A 10717-nucleotide genomic window follows, 5' to 3' on the forward strand; every position below is an offset into this window, starting at 1 on the left:
TTCACCCACGGGGTGCCTCCCCTGTCAAAGATCACGTCGAAGGTGGCATGTAAAGCAAAACAGGCCGAGGAGAAGACGAGGTCCTCATGGAAGACGGCACCCGACTTTATTGTCCACGCGAGAGAGGGAGAAGCACTTCTCTAGAAGCCGATCGGCTGTTTTGTCTGGGCGCACCGCGCTCTGCTCGAAGAAATCATAAAGAGAGGTCTAAAATCGAGCGGTGTCAGCATGATAAAGCTTCAACTACTGCCTTTAAGGAGTCACGATTTTTGCAGTTCAATTACATTTTAACACGAAAGTGTTTTATGCCGAGATCCACTGAGGTCATATCCGTCACGGAAATGACACCGCCAGAAAAACTTCGAATGATGCGGCGGCGTCGGTATTCGAGCCACGAACTTTTCCGCCGCAACGGGAGCTACGAAACGCGCTCCCGGCTGCGCTATGAACAGACACGGCCACAGAAGGACAAACGCACCTTATAGCCTTTCTTTCAGATGGCTCTGCCATCTAGGACAGGCTAGAGTTCCTGTATATAGCTCCCCACGGCCGGACCGGAGGAGCGGCGAGCGCGCACTTTCATACGGCCTGCGCACCCAAGAAGGAAACGATACAGCAGATTCTTGACAGAGTGAGGGCGCTTCGAACCAACCCTCAACCCTCCCAACCGTCCTCCCAACGTGTTTTGGATCTGCCGCGGAATATCACCGGTACCAATGAATGCCTTCGCTGCTATATCTCACCAAAAAGAAGACTGGTTGTGCACTTGAGTTGCATTAATAAGAGTTTTAGCTGTATGTTTTTGACAGTGCGCTCGCTTCAAGCGGTCCGCTCAGCCCGACTGGAGCGTGAGCAGCAGAAACACGTTTAGATAAGCAATGACCGTATCTCCCTCGGCGGGAAATCATTCGCGTCACTGGTCGTGCCCTGTGCGTGTGCAAACCAAGGCATCATCCGAAAGGAAAAATAATAACTGATATTTCAGTCACGGAAAATGCCGTGTTTATTGCCTGCCTCACCATTTTGATATAATACAGTCGCTGATAAGATATAAAGGCCTCCCATATTTTTCTTCATGTGCCCCGAGTTAAAATGTTTCTTTCAATTTTTTGATTAGGCGCTTCCGAGTGATAATGTCAGGCTGTTTGACCCTATTAGACCAAAAATTCAGAAGGGGGAAGGAGTCGCCTATTTGAATGACGCACATGTAAATTTACACGGACAGGTATCACCTGTAGCCACGGCAGGGCTAGGGCAGTGGCAAATGCGTGCACGCCGCCACCGCTCTACCCCGCCCGTGCTGTAGGTCAACCGGCAAGGGTTAACTAGCGAAGGTTAGAGTTCCTGTATATAGCTCCCGCAGGGAGCCAGGAACTCTAGCGAGGGTTGGTCCGCAGCATCACGAACTAGCGGCGGTGAGAGGTGGGACCTCTACCCGAAGCGCAGGCCGTATGAAAATGCGCGCCCGCCGCTCCTCTAGCCCGGCCGTGAGCTCCTCTAGGGGAGGAGAGTTGCGCGTCCATCCCCCATCTTGAGTTCCAGGTCGTGCGGGAAAGCCACCCTCCTCGCGTGAGAAAGCTGCCGCCGGGCCGCCGCGCCAGTGGCACTGGCGAGGAGGAGTGGCGAGGAGCGGCCGGGAAAGAACTGGCGCACGATATTGGACCGCTTATCAGATTAGCGGCCGCCGCTGCCGCCGCTTCCACAACCGCCGATGCCCAGTTGATTAGAACTGAATGGGCGCAGCACTGAAAGCGGTCTTTCTGTCGAACTGGAACCCGCGGCATGTGGCAATCAGACGCGCAACTCTTGCGCTACGCGATATACAGGAACTCTAGGACAGGCGAAGCAAGTAGTGCATCATGACGCTAATGAGCGCCGATAGTTGGCGCCCCGATGCCAGCCCCTACGTGTACGGGGGACGCGTCCCGTAAGCGGAGAAGCCGACTTGCGGATACCACGATCCTGACACGGTCCGCTGCTCCTTTCGCTGCAGGGGACCGTGGGTTCACCAACCAATTCGTTGACAACCCGATGCTCAAGGCGTTGAAGCGTCGCTGAACTGAAATTTTTCACCGTCGGAGTAGAGAATCATACCGACCAGGTTGGAAGGCATCATAAGAGGGTCGCTCCCAAATTCGAGGCTAGATTCCAATGAGTCGATGCTCCGTGCCGAGTCCACTTCGGACCCGTTAATTTCTTCTCGCTCGTTAGCTTCTGTCAGTACGTGCGTCAACGCAGCAATGTAGGTGAGTGCGAGCCTAAGAGTGGTGATCTTTGTGAGCTTGCTCGTGTCGCCAGGTTTCGCGGCCTCGACGACTGTTCCTGGCGGGAACGGCACGGCCGCCCGCAGATTTTCGAACGCCCGGTTCATCTCATCCATGCGGCACCGCTCGTGGGCGTTGGTCGTTTTCCTCAGGTACTTCGACAACGGCGGAGGCTTGTGCTTGGGCTTCAGCTCATTCCTTGAGCTCTGATGGTGCTGCTGTTCCCTTCGTCGCTGATGAGTTTCTATGCGCCCCTGGACGGATCTTGGCCTCAAGTTCTAGTCAGGGTGAAGCCTGCAGGACCACTGAGGGCGGCCGCTTGAAGGCTGGGCGTCTTGTGACGGCTGTGCACCGGATTTTGCTGTGCTCGATATTGCGTGAGCAATGTTCATAGCAGCGGCTTTCGACGTGATCTGGGACTGCAATGTAGTGTTTGAATCGAGAGGGACATTTGTCTCCTGGGACAGGTGAGTGTCGTCATGTGCAGTGCTGGTTCGACGGCGCTCAACGTTGGATAGTCGATGGGCGGGGAGAAGTTGAGATCTGAGGGAACGTTGAGCTCCAGGAAGGACTCGAGCGCCAAACTGTCGATGTCCGTGAATGGAACTGTGATAGGGTAAATAAAAGGCATCAACGTCATCGCTAATTTAATCTCACTGGTGCTGTATAAAGACGAAAGTGTCGCATTTTCATCATTGCAAAAATTATCCCTGCTTCAAAATTTGAGCTAAGCACGGTAAACGGTTCTTGTCATCATTTCGAAAAGAGAAACTCCTCTCGCCTGAAAGCCAAATCGGCCTTCTGGTGTGTTTGGAAGGAGATGCACTTGTGCGACTACCAAAAATTGCCTATTACTGTTTCAGATCCAACTCCAAGCTTCGAGCAAACAGGACAAACATTTTGATCTCGTTACTTTCATTTCTCCTACAACCGTACTAATGCTAATGCCCTTCGTCGAGGGCACACGCGTGCCTCCAGGCGCCGCGGTGCGGTTTACACCAATCATGTCCCAAATACCACAACCCAGGTGCTGGGCTGACGAGGCCCGGCTGCGAGGAGACCTGTTGCTGTCACTGCCGCTTGCAGCACAAGCCAGCCGCATCATCATCATTATCATCATCACCATCACCAGCCTATCTACGCCCTCTGCAGGGCAAAGGCCTTTCCCATTAAGCTCGAGCTGCCCCGGTCCTGCGTTAACTGCGACCAATTTATCCCTGCAAACTTCTTGATCTCATCTGCCCATTTAACTTTCTGCCGCCCCCTGCAACGCTTGCCTTCTCTAGGGATCCACTCTGTTACCCTTAATAACCAACGCATATCTTGCCTTCGCATAACATGCCCTGCCCACGTCCAGTTCTTAATTTCTACTAATATGTCCTTAACACACGTTTGCTCCCTCACCCACTCCGCTCTCTTCTTGTCCCTTAATGTTACACCTGTCATCTTCCATTCCATTGCCCGCTGAGTCATTCTCTATTTAAGTTGAACCCTCTTAGTGAGCCCTCAAGCTTCTGCCCCGTATGTGAGTACCGGTAATATGCAGCTGTCATACACTTTCTTCTTCAGGGACAATGGTAGGCTGCCAGTCATTACCTGAGAATGTCTGCCCATTTTTATTCTTCTAATTATCTGTGCCTCATGGTTGGGATCTGGGGTCACAGCTTGGCGTAAGTAGACTTATTCGCTTACCACTTCCACTACCTCTCCACCTATCTCAAACCGTTGGTTTTCTGCATTACTTTGGCTTTCTGCATATTAATTTTCAGGCCCACGGTTCTACTCTGTTTGTCCAGTTCGGGAAGCATGCTTTGCAGTTCGTGCCTATACAACAGATTAATTCTTAGTTGCCCTCTACAAGGAGCCGCCGAGACCCTGTGGAGGTAATTAATCAGTCTGGTAGTATCATTGCTGGACAGTTAAAGATGTATAACGCCACTGTGTTACAAAAAGTTTCAATGAAAAGAAGGTACACATTAATGTCAGTTAGAAAACAAACAGGTGGCACCTTAGTTTAATAGTCTGATGCGGGATTTACCTTAAGATGTCCTTTAAACTTGCTCAACTGCGTGATCAACTCAGGTCAGGTTCCATTTTCTTCCGTAATAAACCATAAATGCACTTTAACCTCCGCCTCCCCACGCCTCTTGTCGTTCAAGAAGCCTCTTCTAACGCTAATGAAAGATAATGTTATGAAGCGGACGGGAACACCAAAATAGCTTCTAAGGTTTCAGTTCCTTAAATCACGAATACAATAACAATATACCTTGTAACCTGGTGCTTAAGTGTTTTTCTTAATTGCTATAAGAATTCCCAAAACCAAGTTTATAACTCGGCTAACTGTTCCAACTGCATTGATTCTTGGTGCACAGAACGCGACATCTGAAACGTAAAATAGCTATAGCCTAATGTAACCTATGAGCGTTGTTTTTTCTTCGGGAATATAATTGCAGTTCCTCTTCCTTTTTTTTCGTTACTTGTAAAAAATTGGCCGCGTATCTCCTTCTATCGTTGCAAATGTGGACGAAAGATGATAGTCGTCTGGCGCCCCATCAAATAAATGCCTGCCTTCTCTTTACCGCTCTCTCGTATGCTGTTACTCTCCCGTCTCGCTCCTCCCAAGATAAACAGGCTAAAGGTTTGCTCAAATTAATTTTCGTTTACCGCATTCCATTCTTCCAGGCCGAGTGCCTCAATGCCAGCGCTTATTTGATTCATTGATTGATCGATTGATTGATTGATTGATTCGGTTTATTTATTTATTTATTTATTTATTTATTTATTTATTTATTTATTTATTTATTTATTTATTTAAAGGTTTAACGTGCCCACGCAACGCAGGCGATGAGGCGCGCGGTAGTGGAGGGCTCCGGAATAATTTTGACCACCTGGGGATCTTGAGCGTGCGCCGAAATTTTGAATACACGAGCGTTTTTGCGCTTCTCCTCCATTCGAAAAGCGGCCGGCGCGGCCGGGAGTCGATCCCGCGTCCTCGGGCTCAGCAGCACAACGCCTTAGCCACTGAGCCACAGCGGCGGGTGCTGCCAAAAGCTGCCCTATGGCGGAGACGCGCGTGAATCGAGTCACCCTACTACAATATTTATAAAACTACGTTGCCCTCCTACACGCGCGTTCAAAGCTGTACGTGAAGCCTATCTAGTGGAACATTTCGTTACCGTTGCCGTTTGATTGCTTAAACTTCCGCCAGGAGCTATATGGCGCAGGCGCCTACGAAGAGGGAGTACATTTTTTAAATGCAGAGCATTTCAGTAACTCACGATGTCACCCGCGTTGTCCTGTCGTAGTCCGCACCGTCGTTGTCCGCACCCCTCCCCCTACACTATATAAAAAAAATACTATCCGGCGCCTGGTTTCGATCCCTCGACCCTGCGGGCGGAACGCAATGTACATGGTGCTCTACCCACTGCGCCACAAAGCCGACTACGAACGCGCCTTATATCCTTGACTCATTCAAACTACGTCAAGAAGCTGCTGATACAACGCATTCACTACCACCAACTCCCCAAACACTAAACGTTAACGCAATACACCCACCCCCTATGCGACGCATTTACTCGAGTCCCCCTCGCGGGGAGATGGGCCCAATTACGATGGCAGTGCAACGCCGGCACGTGCGGGGAGAAATTAACAAAGAGAACAGAACTCCCGCTGGCGCAGTTTCAGGCAGGGGGCGCGCGAGCACTGCGAAGGCGGGAAATTTGAATTGCATGGGGTGGTAGCAGTAAGCGGATAACGGCGGTACAGGCCACTATGGCGAATCACTGCTCTGCATTTCCGACAGCTTTCACATTGAGTGGAACGGCTTCTAATTTTTTTCCGTAGTAGATGCAGTATTTCAGTTGCTATTGGGAAAATACAGCATCCATAAATTTTTAATCAACGAACACTGCAAACATCACTTATGTATTGATTTTTAACCTCACATTCGCGCGATGTTTTCTTCTTGTTCAACAATGTTGACAAGTATGAGCAATGCCACGTGCCTTAGACGTTTCGATTTGGCGGTGGGTGTATAAACCTATTGTGCAGAATATGTTCCACTTTCGCCGGGCGGCCGAATCGAGTGACAGACAGACAGACAGACAGACAGACAGACAGACAGACAGACAGACCAAAATTCTGGCCTGCAGGTTAGCCAAGAAAGACTGTCGTCTTTAAAGGGAACCTGCAACACTCTTTTAGCAGTGAAAATAAACCTACGCGACGTTTAGATTACACTGCCAGGAACACCTGAGACAAATATTACACGTGCACGCGCAGCGGTGAGCGCGCAAATCGTCATGAAAGACGGGGAAAACCCAACCGCGCTCCCTTCAATTTTCCTCATTATGCACCTCTGGAATGGCCTAAACTGCGTCATTGAGGCCATGGCTGCCTATTGGCTGTCGCTGGCGAGCTTCGCGGCTTATTTCCCGCATTTCCTGCGACGATTCACCGTTGTCGGCGCTGTGTACCAACCTCTTCTATGCCTCAGCCTGTACTCACAGTTTTGTCGTTTGTTTTGTGTTTTGAGTGCGGGTGGAGTTTGAGTGACGAACTTAATACTTCTCTTTCAGCAAGATCACATGGCAACGAGCGTTTATTGCTTCAAAAATGTCCTACCAGCCTGAGCGCGCGCTTGAGAGCAGGCAGCCGTGCCTGCTTTTTTGTGGCACCAAACCGGAAATAGGCCCCTCTACGTTTCGGAGAAAAAGAAAAACTCCCCAGCCTGTCATATACCGAAGGCCGCCGGAGCAGACGCCGCGAGCCAACCCCCTCTCTGGCAGAGCGATCGCAGCTTTCGTCGCGTTGTCTGCGGTCGAGTTTAGAGGGAAGATTTATGCGCGATTTCTCATCCCGCGTAGGTTCGGTGGTTGTGAACTGATTGTCATAATTCTTGCTGGAGGAGATTGGTGAGACGATAGACTTTACCGCAAAATACATTCCGAGTAGTCGATGGTAAGGGTTGCAGGGTGCCTTTAATATCTGCTGTAACGTTAACCAAATGAGCCCCGATAAAATACGCAGATGCCAACGATAGAGAGTTTTAGCAGTCCGTCATTTCGTCGTGTACGTTGTTACTGGGTTTACCGGCACCCGTCTGCACCTGCGCACGCGGAAGGGCAAGGAGGAAGGGCGAGGAGGCGTGGACATGGCGAACACAGGCCTGCGGAACTAATCCCCCAACCGCGACGAATGCCCAAGTGCCCAGACGGGTCCCGGTCAACCCGGTAACAACGTACACGACGGAACGGACGGACTGCTAAAACTCTATAATGTTGTCCTCTCGCAGAATGCGGTAAAGCCACCCATCTTTATCGAAACACGAGAAAAATCATTTTATTCGATCATTCATCCGAGTAAACAGCTTAACATCCTCTTGAACGGTAAAAGCGTTCCTGTCAGAACCGCGGGAATCGAATCTCGAGAGATTGCCTTGACAGCCCTCTCCTGTATAAAGGCACAGACAGGCCCCGCGCAACTCTGCTATGTGCGTATTTATGTCATCATTGAATTTACTGCCAGCGCGGGGACTGCAAAATACACACTAAACGAGTTCCTCCGCAGTTTTTAACACGAAAGCGTTTTATGGCAGGCCACACCAAGGTCTCAGTGACGTCATATCCATCACGAAGGCGCCGTTGCCGGAAAAAGTGCCATTGACGCGGCGGCGCCAAGATTCCAGGCCACTAAATCTTCCCAACCCGCCACAACGGGGGTTACGTAGCGCTCTACCCATAGCACTATGAACAGAGACGCCAGCAGCTCTACTAACGTGACCTATGTTCTTCTCTATGACTCATTTAGATGGTGCCGCCGTCTAGGAGAGGCGAAGCGAAGTAGCGCATCATGACGCTAATGATCGCCGGCAGTTGGCGCCTCGATGTTAGTGCCTTCGTTTACGGAAGACGCACGTGGATTGAGGCACCACACGCTATCGCGTTGTTCTCATGACCGTGATGTGTTTGAAGCTGCTGTTTATTTGCATGTCATTTTTTATTTTGTTGATCCTAAATAAACCGGTTATTTTTTGGTTTGTTGCGTTTCGGCGTAACTTCATCTGGCGGGGTCAGGCTCGCGAACCCTTCGCACATGAAGGAGGTGTCATTAACATTCAACTGCTCCTGTGAAGGCCCCTTTAACTTTCCTGTTTTACCATATCCTATGAAAGAGGGATCAACCACAATTTTTTTCTTTCGTTCCCGCTACAAAAATATGCTATTCGCAGCACTGGGATCAGTTACAAGACTTTTATGTGTATTCTGTTGCAATGCCCACGTCGCGGCAATATACGCACGCGTGTCTATCAGGCGTAATTCTCAACGCCACGCAAAGCCTGTCTGTCACAAGACGAACGATCCGCGTAAGACAGCAACAGGCTTTGCGAAAATTGTACAGAGCCCGGACAAGGTATCCGTAGAGGCGGCGTGTCACCAATTAGCGACGCGTCGGCGATGGCAGCATTTACAAGGCAAAATCACGGCCTGTAACGAGGCGCCGCCAGGCTGCCGTCCGCTAATAGCAATCAAAGACACGCGTCGAGAGAATTGCAGCGCGGTATACTCTCGCCCTCGGTGATTGCTTAACGAACTCAGAAGGGAGACGAAAAAAAAGAGTAAAACATGCCACGCGAGTTGTCGCGTCGATCGGTTACGGTAATCCACTCTACCGAGTCGTGTCGAAGCGACGGAGGTGTCAGTCATTTATAGGATTCTAAGCGGGATTTCTAGCATGTTGTTGGGGTGTCAACTGCTGATGCTAGACCTTCTAATTTTTATTTATTGTTTAAACCGTGGCTGTGGGGGGTGTCCGCCGAACGCAAATGCTTATTTCCTGGTTGCGGTTGGGAACATTGTACGTATTTCCTTAGGTACAGGATTACGTATTTCCTTAGGTACAGTCTTGTCACGTTCTTTGTCTCGTTTTAGCGCTGTTTTTCCATATTCAGTTATGTACCAACAAGCCCGCACCAACACACTTTTTCAGATTACGTTCCTTTTTTGAAATCCCTTTCGCATGATGGCCACCGATATCGAGGTTCTGGGTGAGCCGATCAACGTCTTCGCGCAACCCTTTGACGGACTGTGACCAATCCCCACGAAGGACGTCGTTCCCCGCTCTGTGCCCAACCAGGCGTCAGGTATTTTTACATCTCTCGTCTTGTCCCTCTTTTTAATCAGATGGGCGCCACCTGCTCAGGATTCGAGCGTGTTAGCGTTTTATGTCGACGTCTCTCCACGGGGAGGGGGAGGGGAGGGGGATAGAGTTTCTTGTTGATCAGACGCGGTGTCTATAGATTGCCAGGCAAGGTTTGCCTATCGAAGAGCAGCTTCCACCCGCTGTTGTAAATGAATTACGAGCTGAGCCGACTAGCACTTTTAATTTGTTTTTGCAGGCTTACGTGTATCTTTAAAATACATCTGTTCTGATGGGGCATTGAAGGTATGTGAAGGGAAAGAGAAGAAAAACACATACTCTCCTTGCTCTTCTATCTTGGCAAGTTCCTTTGCGCTTCAAAGCCATGCGTGGCTGCCATATCTGTCGTATTTCCTTTTTCTGATTGCCTACCGTAAACCCTGCGGCTGGTAATGGGCCTCAATTAACTTACTACCCTTCGGCCGTATAACTATTAGCCAAACCAAACTGAAAAGAAGCTTACGTAACGATAGTTTACCAACATTTCTGCATGCTCACTGGTGAGTCCTCAAACCGGCTGTAAAGCAGTTGTCCTACAGGTTTATTTGAACAATGTGCCACAAACACGTGTTTGTGGCACATGGCGTCGGTGCAGCGTGACGACCGGTTTGGTTATCTCCTGCTTTCGTGTTATTTCTGCTTTTCTTGTTTTTGTTTTTTTTTACTGTCAGCACGTATACGTTACATGCCGAAAAATAAAGTCAGTTGTTAGTCAGTGCTCGTGGTTGTCACTTTCTTCTACTTGTGTTTGGTCTATGTTGCGCTGTTCCCCTCTTTGTAATCATGCACTAACTTGCCCAAGCCTTAACCCTTGTAATCTACAAAACTTGTTTTATGCAAAGGCGAAACCGATTTACACCAAGGCGCAACTACGAAAATTTTTGATCGTCTGGCTGTGGCTTGGTATGTCGACGCTGTTGAGGAAAGCAAGTAAATTTGATTAGACCGAGTTGAAGACGTTGAATATTTGGGTTCTTGCGGAATAAAAGTAGCTGTATATTTTGCAAAGGCTACAAAGGAGCCTTCGGATACGGCTTAGCAGGAGCTAGATCTTAGGCATCTCATAGCAGCAGGAGAAACGCATTATGTAACGACTTCCGTTCTTTTTAAAACTGCCGTAGCTGCTCTACGGGATTTTGCAAAAATTATAGCCACGGTAAGTGTAGGAAGTATGCTCTTACTATGGCCTGTTGGTGCAATAATGTCCTTTTTTGTCAATGAACGTAAGTGTGGATATGCACATTGAACACGTTTGT

At 49.4% G+C, this 10717-nt stretch overlaps 1 pseudogene; it reads right to left on the bottom strand.

The window, feature by feature from the left end:
* Window positions 1-2035: 2035 nt before the first annotated feature.
* Window positions 2036-2904, bottom strand: LOC144148522 (uncharacterized; annotated as a pseudogene).
* Between the last annotated feature and the right edge of the window lie 7813 nt (window positions 2905-10717).

This window comes from Haemaphysalis longicornis, unplaced genomic scaffold (assembly GCF_048455015.1).
Source record: "Haemaphysalis longicornis isolate Haplotype H1 unplaced genomic scaffold, Haemaphysalis longicornis Haplotype H1 scaffold_8, whole genome shotgun sequence".
NCBI classification, from domain to species: Eukaryota; Metazoa; Arthropoda; class Arachnida; order Ixodida; family Ixodidae; genus Haemaphysalis; species Haemaphysalis longicornis.